This window comes from Emydura macquarii, unplaced genomic scaffold (genome assembly GCF_026122565.2).
Source record: "Emydura macquarii macquarii isolate MOO-44397 ecotype Brisbane River unplaced genomic scaffold, CSIRO-AGI_Emac_v2 contig_1790, whole genome shotgun sequence".
NCBI classification, from domain to species: Eukaryota; Metazoa; Chordata; order Testudines; family Chelidae; genus Emydura; species Emydura macquarii.
In genome coordinates this window covers 22,807,067-22,828,841 of record NW_027131927.1, presented here as the reverse complement: position 1 = coordinate 22,828,841, position 21,775 = coordinate 22,807,067, and the positions used below count along the sequence as shown (strand labels likewise).

The 21,775-nt window shown below is 40.3% G+C and overlaps 1 protein-coding gene across 3 annotated transcripts in view; it reads right to left on the bottom strand.

Moving 5' to 3' along the window:
* Positions 1-21,775, bottom strand: part of ARHGAP24 (Rho GTPase activating protein 24) — a 463,741-nt gene that overhangs the window by 347,413 nt on the left and 94,553 nt on the right. The window lies entirely within an intron of this gene.

Below are 21,775 nucleotides of genomic sequence, written 5' to 3'. Positions count from 1 at the left end.
AATTTCAGCTCTGTTCTACTTATTTTGTCATTACAAAATTCAGATTTAAACACTTTGCTTTCTTTTAATTGGAGCTATTTTGATGAAGAATGGAGAGTCACACATCTCTGAGGATGACACTCAGAGGGGATTACCATGTTCTATGTTTAACTCAAGCAACCAGACACACTTAAAAAAATTTTTTGTCAGACTGCTTGCCTCACAGGGACTGCACTTCAGCTTCTCACTCATATGAGCTTAAGAGACCTGTACATTACACCTAGTACATTGCACATACAGTAAACTGTGGATTTCCTCAAGAGAAGGGAGAGTTCTGCTGAGATATACACAGGACATGGTCACAAACTGACCCTGGATCTGACACAGAATCCATCTGGGGCCCAGAGCAGAATACTTAGGCCAATTTTTTTATTATTAGTTAGATCATAGTTTCTCAACCTGTGGTATGTGTACCCCTGGGGGTAAGCAAGACACAGGCAGGGGATACCTGGGAAAAACAGAGTGAAGGGGAGGCAGGCGGCAGACGCTGGCTCTTGGGGGAGGTGGGCAGCAGCCCCCCCCTTCCCGCCAGGTCCCAGGTGGGGGCCCAGTGACAGCCTCCTGCATCTCATGAACTGGTCTCTCAGCTGGGTGGCAGCCACCCACACCCCAGCTCCGAACCAAGGGACAGCCTCCAGCGCCCCGGCTTGAAGATGGGCAGCAGCCGCCTTCCCACATCCCTGGGTCCCAGCCAGTGTGGAAGCCTCCTCTGCCCCAGCTCGGATTGGGTGGCAGTTACCAACCTCCTGGGCTGGCAGCCAGGCAGCAGCCACCTGCAACTTGCCCAGGTGGCAGTTCCCTTCCCTGGCTCAAAGCCCAGTGCCCAGAACATTGTCAATTTCACTGCTCTAACTGAGCAATTAAATTGACAACTGTGACAGCCCCAGATTTTACCAGTTACCCTCTTTTCCTGTCTCTCTCTCCTTCCCTGTCTCTCTCTCTCTCTCTCACTCCTTCCTTCTCTCAAATCTATGGCAAAAAATCTGGTGTGGTGTTTTATATTCCCCAGCATTGGCATGCTGCTCAAAGCCTCCTACCTTTGGCCAACGTCACCTCTAGCTCAGGTATATACTTGAGTTGTGCACCCCGGTGTAAAGGTGGTAACCCTAGCCACACTAGATCTGACATCTGTCATATCACGGCCTTATATACTCTGCCCTTCTTCCAACATATGTCTCACATTAGTCTGTAAATATAAAATCCCGTGGAAAATTGAGTGTTGAGGTACTTATTAAAATTTTAGAAGTTAGGGGGTACTTGCTACTTAAAAGGTTGAGAAATACTGAGTTAGATAACTAAATCCACATTTAAGCATTTAAAATGCCTGTCCTTCCTTAGTACCCACAGTTCCCATTAAGTTTGACCTCTCTGTCTCAATTTCTCCATCTCTTTTAAAAAGGAATAGGGAAATATTATGGTTTGCCTGCCTAAAAGAGGTGTCCTCAGAATTAAGGTTTATAGAGTGGTTTGAAGGTGAGTGCTGCGCTCATTCTAAGGGTCCAATTCTACCCTCAGTTGCGTGGGTATAACACGTCATTTTCTATGGGAAACATATCTATGTAACTGCAGGCAGAATTGTTAGAAGAATTATTATTCGCTATCTGAATTACACAACTGTCTGTCTTCTAAATTTGTTGGGACACTAACTGACTCACTGACTATTTGGGAGTGTCTCTCAGATAGACTGCAGTGTGCTCTTTCCCCCACATTCACAAAGGGAAGTGACTTGTAATTCTTGCCTCCCACCTCACCACTCCATTCCAACAAGTCTCACCCCATCATATAGATTTGATGGGGAAATATTACTTCCACTGGAAAATTCTAATTGCTAATAAGTTGTTGTAGCAGATGAAACACAAGATTCCAGTTAGAGAATAGACCTCTTCTCCCAGATTCCTGTGTGGAGACTATATAGTTTTGGCTATTATACTATTGTAATAAAATAAGCTTGTACAAGGGATAAAGAACCATATGATACTTTAAGAACCAAACAAAACTCCCCATTCAAGTCAGTGGGGAATTCTGTTTGCTGTGTAAGTTAGGAGCATATAGTCTGTTAAATGCCACTTAACATACAAAGGGTCTGGGTGCATTTCTGCTTACTTCAGTTGATGAATCCAGACAAAAGATAGGATAACTGATTTAGGTGACATATAAACTTGATTCAGATATTTGTACCTAACTTTTATAGATTCAGAGGTGTTCACATAATGACTCTTCCTCCTAGTATAGGTTAGTCTATACTTAAAACTTACAGTGGAACAGCTGTATCTGTACCTAACCTAAACAACTGGCAATATTTATGTCGGCAGGAGAACACCTCCTGCTGACATAGCGTAGTCCACACAAGCACTTATGCTGGCAAAAATTTTGTTGCTTAGGAGTGTGAAAAAACCACCCCCAAGTGACATAAGTTTTGCCAGCATAAGTGCTAGCATAGACAAGGCCTAAGTGAAAAAGGAAGTACTTTGAAAAACATGAGAACTACAGGAACCACTCAAAAAATATTGGAACTGGAATAAATTTCACAGGATTTCCAAGATAATTTTGCAGATCAAAAAGATTTTGATTCAGTAAAGGTCTGAAAACACTTAAAAATATATATTACATTACCGAGTCAAAACACTACAGCTTACAGTATTGATACAGCAAGTTTGGGGCAATTACTATAGAATATTGTAATAGGGATTTGTATTGCTATTGCGTATATTTTAATAAAGGAAGATACAGATACATATCTGAAGGGTCCTTCATTATCCAGAGAACTAAATCTCTGAACTCTGCTTCTCACTAACTCTAGGGGAGAGACTGACATTATATCTGATTGTGGCCAGACCCTGCATTGGTACAGAAAAGAAAAGAAGAGGGATGCACAAGAAACTTTCCCAGACCTTGCATCCCCTTGTGCAGGAGCTGACCAGAACAAGGACCACTGCAATCCCCCTGAATCCAGGGACTGTTTTCTGCTAGCAAGCTTGGGAAGCAAGCCACTCCAAACGAAGCAGGGAGGAAGCAGAGCCATGGCACTACTTTTTACTACCTCCTTTCCACACACAGATACTATGCCAGCAGGTGTGGCTGGCTACTAATGGAAGGGCATGCTGCATCCAGTGAAAAAATTTTAGCACATTCTTCTGACTGGCACGTAAGTTCCAGAAGGGACTGTGCCTTGTTGAGATAGTGTCAGCATCATCTTTAGAAGGTGTAATGATGGTGCCTAACAACCTGAAGGCTGATACACAGAGAAACAGAACTTGTATACTGTACATTCTAGATAGGGAGGTAAAGAATGAGATTAAACTCAGGCACAGCAGGATACCTGTGCTTTGTGCTTGCCAAATGCAACTTCACAGGGAAAACAGCCAGCATGACATACAAAAAGAAATTTTTTTAATGGGCTGGGAGTCCCTCCATCAAGGAACTTGCCCACTCTGATGAGGTGCTGGTGCATATGGGAGCTTCAGGTTATGGAACATAGCAATGGGCATTATACAAAAACTACAAGTAGGCTCTTCTGTCACCTATGCCCTCACAGCTCTCTGCTTTTCATTTAGCCACATTAACACAGAAGTTATCTTGTTTAAGTGATAGGAAATTACTGTTCTGCTGTTAAAAGAAATTCAACCCAAGACAGTTCCAGAGAAAGGCAAGGGACAGAACGTGCTTGTTTTCTTACTCTGTTTTTAGGAAGTAAGAGGGTAAAAAGGAACTTTTAGTGCCAATAACGGGTAAACATAGCTCCAATGGGTACTGTGCCAGCCCCATTTATACATGCTGGCACTAGCAGGAAGTAGGTTGCTGCTGCTAGTTCCGAAAGCAGGTGCTCATTTGGAGAAAATATTTACTATAAAACAATGTGCATATCCCATCAAATCCAGGTGCTAATGTATAACTGAAACAAGTAACAATAGCAGAGTTTTTGCAGTTGGATTTCTTTCTTCATTGCGTTTTATATAGTGTTGGCTGTTTGCCATTGTTACTTGTTCTAACAGTGCTGCCGTGCACTGTTAATCAATGTCATCTTGCAACCCTGAATTTCAAGAGGATGATAAAGCAATTTCTATTTATAAACCATTTTGTAAGGTGCTTTGGAATCCTTCATTGTGGGATATGCCTTATAAATGTACATCATAATCGAGTAACTCATTAGCCATAAGAAGCAGACATGAACATTAGCATTTCCACAGTCAAGGAAACTGGAAGTGATGCATGATACAGGCTAAGAAAAACCCACATTAATACTGGCAGGTGCCCAAACCATTTTCCATGACAAAACACAACCACGCTGGTTACAAAGTCTGGGAGGAACTGAAAGGATCCTGAAGTCAGAGTGGTTTTTAAAAGAGCGTTAGAGATGTTCAAAACTAATTTTATATATGAAGTGATGCAGCATTATACCCATAAAAGTGCAATCAGTGGAAGAGTACAGCAAGACCAACAGGAAAAATTAATCCTGGGTAGTTAATCCAAAAGGGGTCCCATGTTTGGCATCTTGACACTTACCTCACCTTTCTTAAAAAGGCATGATCTGGCTTTCGGACCTGCATTTTTAATTGATTCAGGTAACCTTTAGCCTTTATTCATCCTTAACTGAAATGAGAACTGGTTAAATTTGTTTGCACTAAATCTTCCTTACTGCAATTTAACCCCATTCTTCTTGTCCTATCCTCAAAGGTTAAGGAGAACAATTTTTCTCCCTCCTCACTGTAACAACCTTTATGTACTTGGAAATTGTTATGTCCCCCCTCAGTCTTCTCTTCTCCAGACTAAGTAAACCCAATTTTTTCAATCTTTCCTCATAGGTCATGCTTTCTAGACCCTTAATCATTTTTGTTGCTTTCCTCTGGACTTTTTCCAATTTGTCCACATCTTTCCTGAAATGTGGCATCCACAACTAGACATAATACTCCAGGTGAGGCCTAATTAGCAGAGTAGAGCAGAAAAATTACTTCTTGTGTTTTGCCTCCAACAGTCTTGCTAATTAATTCCCGAATTATGTTTGCTTTTTTGCAAGTGTTACACTGTTGATTTATATTTAGGTTGTGATCCTTATGATCCTCAGATCCCTTTCTGCATGTACTCTCTATGCCATTATCTAAATCATTGATGAAGGTATGGAACAGAACTGGACCCAGGACTGATCCCTGTGGGACCCTACTTGATATGCCTTTCCAGCTTGACTGTGAGCCATGATAACTACTCTCTGGGAATGGTTTTCCAACCAGTTATGCACCCACCTTACAGTAGCTCCATCTAGATTATATTTTCCTAGTTTGTTCATGAGAAGGTCATGCGAGACAGTATCAAAAGCCTTACTAAAGATATACCACATCTTACCACTTCTCCCCTATTCACAAGACTTGTTACCCTGTAAAAGAAAGCTATTACATTGGTTTGACATGATTTGTTCTTGATAAATCCATGCTGACTTTTACTTATCACCTTGTTATCTTCCACATGTTTGCAAATCGATTACTTAATTATTTGCTGCATTATCTTTCCAGATAGTGAAGTTATGATTAGTTTGTAATTCCCTGTGTTGCCCTTATTCCCTTTTTATAGATGGGCACCATATTTGCCATCATCCAGTCCTATGGAATCTCTCCAGTCTTCCATGATTTTCTCATGGTGTTTTCTCATCTCACAGGAATGGTTTACACACAACTGCTGGAGAATTAAATATCTTTCTAACAACACTACTTCGTAGTTTATCTAGCTTATTTCTATATCCACTAACTTTCCACATCAGCTCACAACTCTCCATTCAGAGGAGAGCTGTTCTGGTACCCAAAAATGTGTTGGTTACCACTGCCATTTGCCTGCTAGACTGATGTAGAAGGCATTGAACTCGCTGTTTGCTTTGGAAAATCTTTGTCCACCACAATCACTGTCTCACGCTTTCCTGGTGTTTTATGTAGCCATGGAACAAATTAGATGGTATTACCCATTTTCACTGTTACAGCAATAGTTTCATTTCATACCCAACTCTCTTCCAGTTACAATCTGTCTGTCATACACAGAGCCAAAAGCATGCTGTAAATGGCATAATTTTTTCTTCTATTACTTTGACTTTCTTTTAGATATTTGTTTTGGCTGGCCATTCTATAGTAAGCAAGGAAAAACTGGAATTCAAACAAATGAATTTACAGAACATTAAAAAGGTACAAAGGTGAAGGATGCATAGCTACAATTTGTTGAATAAATATTCTGTTATAACAATAACCCATTAGCATCCAGCAGCAAGAAGATGACAATGCACAGCAGGAATCCATTCTAAAATGCTGGAGTGACATCTTGAACAGTAGCTTAATCTTAACTCTTTCCCATAGGGGACAAACACTGAACACCTAAGCAAGTGAATAAAGTTATCTGCATGAGCAATCCCAAAATCAGAGGTGCATAGGCTTAGTAGCTTTGACAAAACAAGCTACTATGTAGGTGTCTAAATGTGGATTTAGAAGCTTGTTTTCTGCATGGTCACATAGTAAACCCAAGACAGAGCACTCTCAGACCTATGCCTTAGTCACAAGACCATCCATCCTCCCCCAAAGATGTTGGTTTGGTGTTTTATCAAGAAAGGATGAAGTGGAAGTTAATTTGTGCCACTTACTCTCCTGGAATTTAAGTGGAGGGATGGTGCTTAGACCTCACATTTTGTAAATGAGGAAACCTGACAAAATAATGCATTTTTCAGGGTGCCTGACAATCTGGGATAGATGAAAAGATTGATGGAATAGGCTGGGGCTGGGAAAGTTTCTTGTCTCCTTAAAGCTCCTCAGAGCCCAGCTAGCTCTTTTGGGTCAAATTTCTCTCCCTCCCAGAACCGAGCCCCATCTTACTGCTCTCAAAATATATTTCTTCCTTATTTCTAGCTTCTTTCTGACTCCTAGGTCCTGCAAGTCTGCCTGCCTCCATGCTGGATAACTGGGTTTCAGCACACAGACTATGGCATGCACCATCTGCAGCCCACACCTTCATCTCTCCCCAGGTCCAAGTTTTCTCCCTCAGAGGTGACCCAGTGTTTTCAGCGGGACTGATCTCTAGTTCCCAGTCAGAATACTGTAGGGTGCTGGAGTGGTGCTAATCTAAATTAATTGCATAAAGTGATGGGAATTTAAGGACTGAGCAAAAATGCTCATTATTATGTTGGTTGCAAATTGTCACTAATAAATTGTGTTTGCAGGTAAAGTAGTTTTAAAAGTGAAACAAAAGAAGCTCTTAAGCTCTAGTAATTGACCCTCTCCTACCTGCATTGTTTCCTTTGTTTTCCCACAAGGCTGCTTTCCTACATTTTACTATCCTTGTCTATTTAGGACAAAATATCTGAAGTGCAATGCAGCAGTTTTGGTTTGTTTGGGGTTTTTTCCTTAACAATCAGCATTCTCTATTTATATCAATACAGGAACAATGAGGAAGAGGAAGTCAGAGAGAAAGAATAAATAAATATATATACACAACAAAATAAGAAAGCTGGGGGTGGGGAGTAAATACATTGAGTGTAACTGGCAATGCACTAAGGTCAATAAAGCAAGCGCATTCTCTATTGCTGCATCTGTTTAGATGTATTTTAAATACTTTAGGGAAAAAACTGCTAAGTCCTGTTATATTTAATCTAAGACGTAGAGAAGGATCTCTTTTCAGGGCGCACCTTCAAAATGCACACTGAAATAATACTCAGCTTCTTGAGAAGCAGAAGTAAGCTACCCTTGTTTTGCTTTGTCAGAACTGTACATGCTCTCACTGAGAGTAGCTTTCCTTACCATGGGTAAAATTCATCCTTGCAAAGGGTCAGCTCACTTAAGTCCCACTTAGACTCTAAATCCCAAACAGGGTTGAAATTGGACTTGACCAGTGGCTTTGTGCTGGCCTTCTGCCTAGAGATGAATTTCACCCCATCTGCAAAATGTCAACCCCAATTAAACTGGAAACTATTATTTAAAATTAGAAATAAGCCCAAACCAAAAGCTACATCTGGCCACCCCTGAAACTTTGGAGGTGTTAAGTGCCAGAATCCCTCCCTCTGTAATAAGTTGAGTCAAAGCCCCACAAGCTCAACACTCTAACTTTAGATAATTTGAAATTCTGTTCTGGTCTAAGCACTGCACTTAACTCCATCTGTAGTTGTGATCAGTATTTTTGGAGTTTCTATCCTAATGAAAATGGACATAATTTCACCAAGTGGGAGTATTTCCAGCATCAGATAAACCCATTTCCATCCTGCTCTGCCAGCCATTTAACCAACAGTTGTAAAACTATAAAATTATATATTCTTTATTTTTAATTGAAAATATTTAATTACAAATTAGATGAGGGTTGAAGCCAGAAAAAGAAAGTCATATTTGCTACAGTCAAATAGTAAGGGGATCCCAACTATGTGGCTATGCTATAGTCAGATTAAATTAAAATTGAAGCAAAAGGAGAGACACACCCTGGGGACTAAAGGGAAATGCTAAATTAGAGTGAATAAACTAATACTGCAGTTACGTATGGGCAACAGCAGTTTCGTAAATGTTAGTGGACTGTTCTCAACAGAGGATAAACTACTGAGTTGGGAGAAGGCATTAACAACCTCTAGCTGCTGCTTAATTATGTTTTCATTCTAAAAGAAATGCTCAAATTCAAATATGTCATTGGGTTTAAGGCAGGAATCCGTAGGTGAAATTATATCACCTGTGTTATGCAGAAACTCAGATTAGATATTCACAATGGTCCTTTCTTATCTTAAGATCTATGAATATTTATCCTGGGTGAAATTCCTCCAGCGCAGAGGGCCAGCGCAAGGCCAGTTCATGAATTACCTTAAAAACTCCTCAAAATGGAGCTTAATTGGAGGTCAGTATTATGATGGACTTCTACATGGGGGTGGATTTCATCTCCTTTGTTCAGAAGTAAATAATTTTATCTGGACCCTGTCTTACAATTTCAGAATGATGAGTCCAGAACTTTATACAAAATATTATAACAAACCAGACTGAACCGGAGACATAAAATGAAGCTTACTAAGTGATGTTGTGATTGAGAAAATACCCTTGTCTACACACTGACATAAGACATATTCCTGTCTAATACTGTAATAATGGACGGTCACACCTAGACACTATTAACAAAATGGGTATAAGCCAGAGGAAAGTAGCTTCATAGACACCGAAGTGTTGTGATAGCCAGTGACAGAAGGGGAGAAACCATCAGTCTGAGGTTAGATACAGACACACAAAAAATCTCTAAAATTAATATTTTGCCTAAGCACATAGCAACTACCCGGTTTTGTAAAATGGAGAACCTCAAGCTACAAGTATCCACAAAGACTTGAAACACTCAGAATTGGAATTTTGTATCTTATTTGCAAAAGAACATAGTCCTGTTCTGGAGCAAAATGAAGCAAAACTTCAGATTTTCTTTCCATGAATACAAAACAAAATGCAAAAAGCTTTCTGATTTCAAGGTTTTAAATTCAGTGTGGAACATTTTACAGTGCTCTAACAGTGACCACGTGCAAAAGGCTATTGATTCTGATAAAAGATGCAGTGAGCAAAACTGGAGAGATTTTCTAGGTAGAGAAACTCGCATGAGAAAAGACAGTTACCATGACCATCTCTCTGCTGGGAATTCTAATACTTGAATATATGTTGTTTCCTTCAAGAAAATACAATCTAGCTTGCGGTTAAGTTTTGACACATACTTTTTAATATCTCTCAGCCACCCGCTGAGCAATTTCTATAGATCTGAGGGCTTGTCAAAATGAGAGAGAGGCACTAGTTTAAATTAAATTTGTTTGAAAGTGGACTTAGTTAAACTAGAGTAAACGTCTGTGTGGCCACTCTTGTTTCAGTTTGAAGTAAGTTTATTTCATTTTATCTTAAGTTCACTAAGAATCATTTTAACCTACGCCAAAATTAGCTGCCCAAAGTGAAATACTTGTGTCTACACAAGCTTTTGCTCTGGTTTAACTGAGTCCATTTTAAAACCAATATAAGTTAAACTGGTGCAAGTTTCATACAGACAAGGCCTCATTCACTAGCCACCCAGATAAAATCCTTCTTTATATTTCCTAAGATCTGCCACACTGGAGTTCAATTTGTGCTGAGTACTAGAAGAGTTTTGCACCAGTTATTTAGCCTATTACTAAGAGCTGTGAATTATCTGCTATCATGAAGCAAACTACTCTTATGAACATCACATATTTGAGGCATCCATTATCCTTTGGTGACTTTTGAAATACAAGTACCTTTCAATAATTCTGTTCTAGTAAGGGAGGATCTTTGAATATTTCCAAGCCTAATAATAATTTTTGAATGTTGTTTTCATATACTTGTATGAAAACGTGAACAAAGATGTGGGTTTTTTTTAAATAAGAGAGGGAAGTCAGTTTTCTTGCAAAAGGCCCAGGCAATGAGATGTGATACTGGACCTTGGATGCTTATGGTGGTATTGAAGAAAACAGACATTTTTGACATGCCCCATGGGAAACAACTGAACTTAAACAATGCAAACTGCAAAGAGTGCAATATTTTAACTATTGAGTAATTAACAACTGGAGTAGATCACCAAGGGATGCGGTCAATTTTTCATCAGGGACTTTAAACTATAATTGGATCACTTTCTAAAAATATGCTCTAGTTCAAATGACAACTTATTGCACTTTATGCAGGAATAATTGCCTGTGCAGAGGCATGGAATAGATCACAATGCGCTCTTCTGGCCTTAAGATCTACTAATCTAGAAGGAATATGAAAGGTTTAAACCGGCTGCATTCTACATTTATGAAGCATCCATTAAATGCTTGTGTAACCCAGAATCTTTTATAGTTCAGCAATGAGATGAAGAAGTTATCTGGGTTTCCACATACGTGCATATCACAAAGCAGGAGACAAAGTAGAAATTCTAGGAAAACTCAAGACAAGGGGTGTGGCAATTACTGAGCTCAAATGTCCCACCATCAAGCTGGTGAGGTGCCCCAATTGCATGTAAGTGAACTGCTGTTGTAATGCATTGATAGCAGATGTGAGCTCAAAGTTACATCAGCTCTTAATATGATGGACAGAAACATCCACCAAGTAAAGCAGCAATAAATTGAAAAGAAAAATATAGCATCTCATAGCAATCCTGTCTACAGGAATAAATGCTTCAAAGTAATGAATTTTTAATACAGTAATGTTGACAGATAAAGAATTCAGAAAATGCCAACTAATGAAGTTATAAGTGTCATCGGATCTGTATTTCAGAATTCCCAGGGCTGTTGTCCAGTTGCCTGAAGATTCTTTCCAGAGGGCAGTCATTCAACTATCTGTCAAAGTTCATCTCTCAGTAATGGGGAAAGACGAAAAGATGAAAGAGAACTCTACCTTTATTGGAGATGTGTATACACATATGCTGTTCCAATGCCTTCTTAAAAGATAAATGCTTTATAGCATGCTGCTTTTACTAAAGGTGCAATTGTTATACCTGGCAATATATTTGGGCTCCATCAAGACACCCTTTGTCTTTATCTACGGTTGTAACGAAATGAAGATGTCAATCTGTATCACAATATCTTCCAGATACATAAGGAAGCCATTTTAAAATGTTACTGTATTAGAAACAGATATGAATTAAAAATCAGTACCTCAAATATTGTTTTCACAAATTATGTTATTGTTAGAGTGATCAGCTGAGAATATTCATGTAGCCATTACCCTGAAATCCCTGATGGAAGATTAAAAGGAGGACTCTGACAGAATATGACAACAAGCTTACAAGCATTTTTGACACACTGGTGTCACAACCACTTCTCTAGATTACTGAGCATCAATGTATGATGAACAAAATTGAAGAAAAAAAGTGTTGAAAGACAAGTCTGTCCACATCATTAATGAACAATCAAAAGTCGAAGGAAACATCTCATTGTATGTGCTATGCCTTATTCACAGAAGGCTTTCCTTCATCAGACAGCAAGCCCAGTCACAAAGTTAGGTTTGTGTGTACCATGAGAATGAGATTTTGTTTTAAGGTCCTTGTATGGAGTAGTGGGGAGAAATCTATCCTGTCTTGGTTGTCCAGCAACCCTACAATAACATAAGAGTAGGCAAGTGTGACTGAAAGCAACCAATTAGATAAAGAAACCAATTTCAGTTTCCAAGGATTTATTATAATGAATGATTAAAAGTAATTTAAAAATATTACCAATACCTTCAAATTATTGTGATATTACTACTACTATGGTTATTATACAGTACCTTGCAGTATGTGCCTAAAACCTCAGAAGCCATATGAGATATATCTGGGCACAATCCAGACTAATAAGTAGCTGTGTCACTCCTGACCTGTAATCTGGGGTGCTTTTTACAATGCCTTGCTGCTGTGGCCTCCAACCTGGACTGCTCACAAACAACCTCCAGCATGTAAGTCATTTCCAGCTATGTCTGAGTGCTGCAGCCAGCCAGCCGAATGCTGGCTCTTACCAGCCTTGGTTATGTTGGAAGATGATCCCAACTCACCTCCAGTCCTAAATCTTCCCCCAGAAATGTCTGTCCTGTAGTGCTCAGCCCTCTCCTCGACAGTACAAATATATTAAATTTGTTATTCCTTTAAGGGACTAATATACCAACTTATTATTTTAAATAGAGTACCCAGAAACTCCAATTTAACCACACTGGATTAGACAAAACAATAAAATAAATTTATTAACTACAAAAAAATAGCTTTTAAGTGAGTATGAGTAATGAGGCATAAGAGTCCAAAATGATAACAAGAAAAATAAAGATAAAATGTTTACTATATCTATTTAAGACACTAACTTAGTTGCAAAGTGAACTTTCTCACCACATGCTCCAGCAGATTTACTGAGCAAACTCCTCAGGACGGGAACTCCCCTCCACCCCACCCGAGTCGAACAGCTGTTTTCCTGTATCTTCTTAGGTGTGATGCCAGAGTCAGACAGGGAGAGAAAGGAGTGTTTAGGGGTGTCTACCCCTTCTTTTTATAGACCTGTTCTCCCTCTTGAGAAGCATTTTCAGCTGCAAACAAGGCAACAAGCACTCTGGTGAAGAAAGGGAACTCCATGCTGTTTCTTTGCTAAAATGTAGATTTTTGTCCCTTCCCCTTCCCTTGCCAAAGAATGGTCACTTAGCAGGTAATGGTCCATCAGCCTTGTTGACACCTGGCTGAGGTGTCAGCTTGTCCTTTGTCTCTGATGAACTGGTTTAGCCACTCTCCAGATTTATCTGGAAATATACTTCAGTCATGATTTAATTTTATATTCATAATTTTACATATAATGCTACTATGTGTATTTTGCCATTATATAACTAATCAGTAAGCTATGAGTTTTAAATGATACCTTACAAGGCATATGTTGTACAAACATTACTACAACACTGTATAGGGTGTGAACAAAGGGGTTTTGTCACACCTTATACAGCTACTCTTTTCATAGGAAATCTGTTGGGCATTAGTCTTCACTCAAGTGTTGCTGGCTGCCAGTCCTGTTTTCATAACACTAGACCTAGCTTCTGTGTATCACTAGTACCAAAAATCTTATTTGTCCACTGAAAGCTGTTGAAGTTGGCTGGGCTGTCCTTGTTTTCCATCCTGAGATTTCATTTGAATTGGCTAGAGACCATTGGGTAAAGACCTCACTTATCTGAAGGTCACGACCTCTGAGGCTTGACTTTACCTCAAAAATTTCTTTGTTGGAAAATCATTAGCTGCTGAAATCCTTAAGCCAACAGAGTTTATTTATATACTCTATAGGAGAAAAGTTTTTTCTGCCCAGTAGACTCCTCTTTTTAACTAAAGAAATGTCACATCTTTCATTATATTCAAAGATTGCCATGACTATGAATTAAAGGGGTATTGTTAGATGGTGTCAGCTAACATTCTACTAATGTAGACAAAGCAATGCAGACTGTAACTCATACTAAGCTGGTTATGCTAAAGAAGCAGGGAAAAAACTATCAAGTCATATTTTGTGTCCACCAGTGTCTCACTGTACAGATCCTGAGGCCTCAGTGTAAGGTCTTTCACAACTCAATCAGAAAATTTTTGACTATTTCATCTTCTTTTCCACCAGTTTTTTCCTTTTTGGGGTCATTTTCTTTCACCCTTTGTTTAGTAAAGTGCTGTTTCATTCAATCACTAGGCTCAGCTTTATTTCAGTATTTTGTGCAGCACCTAGATACATGATGGTGAACTATATATAAAATAATTAAAGAAATATATAAGCACCAAAATACTTCATCTTTCAGTTCCTAGTGACCTACAGATACCTAGACATTATCACACTCTGCTTACAAATACCTAGCCAGGCTGTCCCATTATGTTTAACTCGGTTTTTCAGTAAGGTACAATGTTTAGTAAGAATAGCAAAATCAATCACATGAATTTAAAGAAAACAGCTTCAAATACAGCCCTAGTTATTTCCTTGCAATAGATCAGATAAGAGTTATAAACTTACTACCGGAGATTTGGGGAATGAGTAGAAGGGATGTAAGTACTACATTACTTATTCCACCTCTGCTGAAACTTGGTAGTTAGAATGTTAACTTCAGCGTGAGTTTCAATGGAATTTTTAGCACCCACCAATGGCTGGGTAACATTGACTTTGTTACACATTTATTTTGGGAGATTTGAAGAACTTCCAGTTAAGCTTTTCAAACAACCAATCATGAAAATGAGTCTCCCAAGACTTTCTAGCAGCAGTTTCAAGATTTTTAAAATCACCTCTTCCTCCTCCTTTCCTTTTCCATCTCCCTCAAAGTGAGATTCTCTCTTTCTCTAACTTCCATATGTTCACATTCAGTTAACTGTATTCAGTCCAGCTAATCCACAAGGGGCAACCGAGTCCCCAGCACCCAACTCAACTAGCTGAGGCATAACTCTGAGGATCTGCATGAGAGGAAGAACCAAGGAATCCTGATGCCCCACTCCTAAAAGCCTTGGAGTGATAATGGAGCTGCTCTAACACCACTACTCCAGCCTCAGTTACCAGCCCCACCCTCATCACCTCATGTCCACAACCCCTGTGCTGATGCATCCAGCTAAGCAAAGAACCAGGGTAGCATTGAGCTATACAGCATACTGTGAGTGCAGACCTCCTGCACAGACTCTGGATATCCTACCCCTTCCTGCAAAATGGAACCACTGTAGCTACTCTGCTTGCAGGGTCATTCACACTCATGGATGATGCTGGATTTCAGAATAAGGACTTAATCTGCTTCCAGATCAACCGAGCTGCCTAAAGAAATCTCTTCATTTGGGATGGATCTGTAGTATTTCTGAATGCTGTGTTTGCTATTGCAATTTAACAATCACTTCTTTGGGTTTTTTCCTGGAATTCTGTAATGAAAATACCTCCCAAGCATGAGTTTTAGTCTAAGAGTTTCTAGCTGCCATTGGGCTCAGTTTCTGAGCCCTTAGTACTTATGCTCTCAGAATTTCCATGACTTTTTTTTTTTAAACTTCCAACAAAACAGGCTCTATTTACTAACAGAGAAAGTTGTCTTTAAAAAGAAAGTCATCTTCTTCACCATGTTCTGTTAGTCAGGGTCAGCAGCTCTTGTTCTTCAAGTGCCTCTTCCAAGGTGACACCATCCTTCTTTATGAACTCCTGAGGCATCTCAAACCAACTTTTTCTGGGTCTTCCTTGTTATCTTTGTCCCATGACTACTAGATCTTGTACTCTCTGACCAGCATGCCCTGCTTCAATGTGATCTCACATGACCCAACCATCTCAGTCGACACTCCCTCAGTTTTTCCACAATGGGGCTACCTGCATTATGGCTCGTACTGTTTCATTTCATAGCCTATTAATTCCTCTTACTCTGAGTCCACCTGAGCAATCTCATTTCAGCAGTGTGAAGTAGTACTTCGTCTCTCTTCCTCATTGGCCAACATACTAACCAATACATCATGGCTGGTCTAATAATGGTCTTACACATGTAAGCCTTCTGCCAGGCAGAGCCCACAGCAACAAAGGGCTGGGTTCTATATATAGGGGTTCTTATCAATGATACAACACCAAAGCAGCTTGAGACCCCACTCAGTCACCTGCGAAATCACACACTATCCCCTGGGTGCCCCCACAAGGTAATACTTCCCCTTTCGCAAGCACAGAGTTTGAGTGCAAAAAGTAAACCTTTTAATAAAAGGAAGGAAGTAACACAGCACTGGTTTAGGAAAACGGTGCAAACAGAATTCATTAACACAATGAGCCAAAGCCACACCAGAGTACATGGGGCATATCTTTCCTCTCTCCCCTCTTGCTTTCCCTTGCCCTATTGACCATCATAGTTGCACTGTCCACCTCTTGGTTGTGGGGCCCCGCCAGTCCTCTCTGCTGGCTCCTGCCACTGGACAGGCACAGGCTTATCTGGTCCCCTCTGCTGCAACTGCCACCTGCAGGCATCCAACCATTGCAGGCTCCCACCACCTGGGTCCCCTCCACTGCTGTCTCCTGCCACCTCTGGGCCTCACCGATTCCCCACTGCTGACTGCCGCCAACCGCAGGTGCTGACCACTCCTGTCTCTCACTGTCTGCTGGCTCCTACTGTCTGCAGGCCCTGCTGGGTCTTCTCTGCTGGTTGTCAGTCAAGGTTTCACAGTTCCTTTAGTGATTTCACTTCTTAGTAAATTTCAGCTTTCAGCTCAGGGGAAAACCATCTACTGAGACAGGAGCAATGTCCCTGCTTTTAACAAAACAAAATGACTCCAAGAAGAATAATTAATTCTACCTTTTAACAGTGGGAGGAAATAGTCAATCCATGCCTGAGGGTAGCCCTTTGCCAAGACTAGTGCAGCCTCCCCAGGAGATTCCCCAACAACTCTATGCTTGAGTTTACAGTCTCTGGCATCCAAATGTCTCCTTTGCTAAGTTCTGTTCAGATGAGAGTGAATCTTTCATCAGACCAGACTAAGCACTGTTCTGCTGCCATTTGTTTATACAATAGGGAGACAACATTTCATTAACCTTACAGTTAAACACTCCAGTGATTTGTAACCAAATCCCAGCCAAAACTGACCATTTCCCATCATGCTGCTCAGCACCGAGGTGGGCTTATGCAGATATTGAGCCCACGCAAATAAAGTGTCCCCACTTTCAGCTGACTGAGCAAGGGGAGGGCCTCTCAGACATTCAGACCTTGCTTACACACACTGATCTTTAGTTCACTTTAAAAAACATCTAATTTGGTTAAGAGGCTACCTACACATTTAGGACCCAATCCCATTGTAGTCAATTACATACTTGAATAATGACCAAGAGCCAGATACTGGCCAGCCTCTAGGCAGATGCTCAGCAAGAGGGAGCACAAGAAACATCAGCTTCCATTCTTGTAACTCTGCTCACAAAAATCCAACAAGACAGCGTGGTCCCTGCTCTTTTATAATGTTTCTACAGGCAGGGAGGGAGTACGCCACAGCTCCACCCCAGCATCGTACTGGCCAATGGAGTATAGAGGTGGGAGTTTGCTACCCTAAAAAGGTATTGCCACAGTGTGCCTTGGCTGAAAGCCCCTAGGCAGAATTTTGTCCACTTCTCTGCATACTTCCTCTATCACAACTAATGATGCATAGAGGGGAATCTAGCCCATAATAACTGAGAGACTACTTCTGTACCTCTAAGAGTACTTTGCTGTACCGAGGCAGTGCTCAGTGTAGCCACAGATCCTAACACGCTGTCACAGTTCCTTCAAACATCAGGACCCATAGATCCACTGAGCAGAGGTTGCATTGTATCAGACATTCAAATGAAGCCACCTAACTGGATGTTTAATCATTGAAATAGACGCTGCTGCATTTATCTCCACATGCATTTAGTTTTAGGACTACCTTTCAGAAATTAATGTATATCTGACGACCTGCATGTGCAGAAAAGTTTTTCCTTCCAGAACTTTGATGAAGATATGTTTGATAGCAAATGGCTTGCTTCTTCTTTCTCTCTCTGCATGCAGCTGCAGAAATAAAAAAAGGGTCACTTCTTCCTATCTTGAGATAATTAGTGCCATTAATTCATAAAGAAAAAAAATGCATCTCTTAATTGGTTATGCAGTGTGCTATGGTCAAGTCATCAAGTCAAGTGGGGAGGGGAAAAGTTACATTATGCAGTACAATCAAGAGTGGGAGGGGGCAGAGAAGGGATTGTATGCCATATATGTCATATATCAATAAGCAGAGAGGGGTATAGGCACAGATACACCTCCCTACATACTGGCCAGGCACAGGGTGAAGGAGGAGCATGTTACACTCTGTAAAGGGCAGTAGTAAACTCCTCCAGCCAGTGAACAAGGGAAGCAGGTCAAGATCTGTGCCTCAGTGATGCATCTGTCTGGCTTCTCAGGGTAGTATCTAAGGGCACAATTTAGCCCTAAGTGGCTCTGAGGACTTTTTCCAACAACTTCTAAAACAAATACAAGGCTGTGAGAAGTTATTCCCACCCTCTGTGCTTGTCTAGCGCTGGAGCAGATCTGAATTTCTGAGCTGTAGCTGGTCATGTTACTTACAATTTCTTAGTATAGCCTTGCACACCACTGTAACATCAATTTTGACATATTTAGGGCCAAATTTTGCCTTGACTTACACTCTGAGCAACTGCACTGAGTTCAACAGGGCCAAGTGACATGTAAATCAGGTCAGGACATGAACTATAATGATACAAGTGTAATACTTAATCTTTAAAAAAATGGAAATATGAATTCAGTTACAGTCAAGAAATACTCAATGAACCAGTAAAATATTTTACCATACCATTTTACCATTCTGTGTTGCTGATTAAAAATGACTTGGGCTTAGATCACTCCCCCCGCCATTTGTAAGACTAATCAACTGCAAACCAGTCAATTGTGAGACTTAACGGTAGACATGTAATAACTTATACAGTCTAATAAAAAACTAATTGCAATGTAATATTTTCATAATAAATCTTTAAAAAGATGAATAAGTAATAATTCTTCCCAAAATGTATTACCTGAAATTAATTGGTGGGAGATCAAAAATGTGCACACAGTAGAAATTTGAAGATTTCTAGAATCCTTCCACTGACCATCAATTTCCAAGTCATTTCTATGCAACCGCATGCAAGGTCACACATCTAGGAATGAATAACGTGTGGGTGACCGTATCCTGGAAAGCAGTGACTTTGAAAAGGACTTTGGGGTCATGGTAAATAGCCAACTGAACATGAGCTGCCAGGGCAACGTTGTGGCCAAAAGGGCCACATCAGGGAAATATCTAATAGGAGTAGTGAGCACGTTTAATCCAAAAACAGGCTGGAAGAGGAAGGGGCTTGGCCTGGGCAGCCTGATTCATGTTATCTCCACTGCATCATAGATGGCGGGGATAGCGAGAAGCATTGAGAAGAACTTAAACTGGGAAAAGAGAGAAACTTTAACTCCTGAAGTAGATATCGAATATCACTATCTTCCCTCCCCTGATATTAGTCTCCCTGTGTTCTGAAGGACCTGCCCTTTTGTTTTAAAAAAATCTTGACCAGAGAACTACACCTCAGTTGGAGAGTTCTCCAACATTTTCTTTCCAGGGAAACTTGAGTATAAAGCAGGTGACTTTGAGGTCAGTGTTGGCCTCAAACAGATGATCGTTAAATGACTGATTAAAATTCACACACAGTCACCTCTTTATAACAATGTCTATGTAAGAGCCAATAAAAAAGACTGCACTAGTAGCAAAGTCTATTAGGCTGTTCTCATTAAACAGACATTACCTTTAATACTGAATATGCATCTAAATTAGATCAGCGAAGAGCACGTTGTAGTGCTTTTTACACAAACACACATGCGAGATCATTACCAAGTCCATACTCCTACACATACAATTAACTGAATTTGTGTCATGAGTTTGGTGGTGAGACCACAAACCAAGGACTTTCGAAGCAAACATTTTGTTATCAGGCTCAAGACCCAATCCTTTTTCCAGTAACTGAAAGACATACCATGCAATGTAATGCTTAACTTTCAGAGTTTTTTTTTTCACGTTTCCTCCAAGTCTCACTTACCCCATTCAAATTTGACCAAACCAGCCAAACTACAGAAGCAAAAATCAAAGAGGCTGCATGAAAGAAAATGAAAATCTGCTAACTCAGATCACACAGTATTCCAACACCAATCACACAGTCGGAATTCAAATTCCGTTCAGGAGAGATTGCCAAAAATATATAAAGGTCACAGTCAGAATCTGGCTGTCAAACAGAGAACTCGGCTTTACAGCAACCTGAGCCTTCCTGCTAGCCAAGTCAGTGGGCACCAGGTGCATACAAGAGGCGATGTGATGCTGATGTGATTGGTTTTTAAAGCACTCTTTGCTGGCCTATCAACAGAATTATAATGGCATGAGGCTTTGGAATAGGCTATCTTGCCTTCCAGACAGCAATGAAGTGCTGCAGTGCTAACATTACAATAGAACCAAGGACGACTATGAAAAAGAAAATGTGTCCCAGAATCACAGTGGTTGAAAATATGTAAAAAAGATTCAGATCCATGAGTAACTGAAAACATTTTGGCAAATTTAGGTCGCAGTCAAAGAAAAACCATTGCAAGGGAGAACTTAATTGTGGCATTTGCTAACTTCTGACTGCCAGTTTTGCAACCTTCATGTTCTCAACAATTTTTGCATGCACAGAGTAAAATTATGAATGCATGCCTGAGAAAAGAAACAGAGATGATGGATGAAAAGCAGAGAAGCTTCATGGTCTAGTTGATAGCACATTGGACTGGGAATCAGGAGACTTGAGTGGCATTCCCAGCTCTGCCACTGACCGACTGTGTGACCTTGAGCAAGTTACTATGCCTCTGTTTTTCCTCCCACACTTCTTCTGTCACATCTATTTACATATTATTTCTATCTATCTGTTCAGAGCATGGACTGTCTCTCAATGTGTCTCCATGCCTAAAATGATATGGTTCCCAGTGTCAGTTGGGAACTTTAATTGTCACAGGATTCAGGCTGCAATCCAGACTAATGAGGGATTGTGACACTACTTGCTCTGCAACACTGGGTGCTTCACAATGTTTTGCTACTCTAACTCCCTGCCAGAGACATTCACAGTAAGCAACAAGCACACAGATCACACCAAGTGTCTGCGTATAACCAGCTCTGGTGCAGCCACTCTGACCCCAGCAGCCTGCAAGCAACACACCAGTCACACGCCCTCATCTCTACCAACCTTGGTTATTACTTGCAAGGTGATCCCAACACACACCCAGTCTTGAATTTTCCCAAAACTATGTGCTCTGTGAAGTCCAGGACTCTCCTGGACAGTTCAGAGAAACAATAAGGTTGGTTTGCTCCTCCAAAGACACAGTAGCACATCACAGTTTCTTAACATAATTGGAGAGAATATATCCTTCTGTTCAAACACAACACTGAGCTGGTTTACTGTTAACATAAAACAAATTCATTAGCAATAAGACATAGATTAAGTAATGCCAAGTAAAAGCAATAAAATTAGAAAGGGTTACCAACAAATAAAAATGAAAACTCGCATCTAAAAGTCTATAACTTAATCTAGCCAGGTACAGGCTTTGTTCAAGATGGTTTCTCTCATCAGCTTTTCTTCTTCCCAGCCATGGGTGACTTTTCTTCAGTCAGGACCTTCCATAGAAGTACAAGATGCTGGCTTCCCCTATCTTCTTTAGAGAAAATTCTTTGCCTAAGCAGCTTTTTCACTTATGTTTAGTTCTCAGAGAATTCAACACCCCATCCCTGGGTTGAAGGACCCATCTTTCTCAGCTTGCAAGAACTCTGTTCCTTT